The sequence below is a fragment of the Penaeus monodon genome, chromosome 31, assembly GCF_015228065.2.
Source record: "Penaeus monodon isolate SGIC_2016 chromosome 31, NSTDA_Pmon_1, whole genome shotgun sequence".
Classification (NCBI taxonomy): domain Eukaryota; kingdom Metazoa; phylum Arthropoda; class Malacostraca; order Decapoda; family Penaeidae; genus Penaeus; species Penaeus monodon.
Window position 1 is genome coordinate 5,379,778 of NC_051416.1, and position 569 is coordinate 5,380,346.

Sequence of the window (569 nt, forward strand, 5' to 3'; positions counted from 1 at the left end):
CTTCTATTTTCGTAATTTTCTGTAGCTTTCCTTGCAGATTAGAATGAACTTGCAGTGTAATTCAGCCTCTTTACCAATTAGTCATAAAGAAAATTATCATTGACACTTGATGGTATTTATGATAATTAAATTGATAATGAATGCAAATGAATTCCTGGACATGTAGCATATCTTCAGTACCACATATCTTCGAGCTTCACAAATAATCATCTTGTGTGTTCTACAATATTATCATTCAATGTGGTATTAATTTTCTGTACTCGGGCATTTCAACGGACTCGTATTCATCTAAATAGAATACTGCAGTAGTATGTAGATGAATATTTCCAGACCCAGCCTTCTTTTAATCTATATGCTAAATTCTTATATCGCTGGGAGCATTCATTATGATTAGCATGCAAAATTTCATCCTTTGCCTGAGAGTAGAAAGAAAATAGAAATAGTTTTCCATGGATACTATGATGACTGCCATTCACATATGTATTTCTATTACCTCTGTTCTTACTCTGCATGAAACAATTCTTAGTTATTGTTTCATCTAAAGAATGTGTATCTATACAAATTGTAAT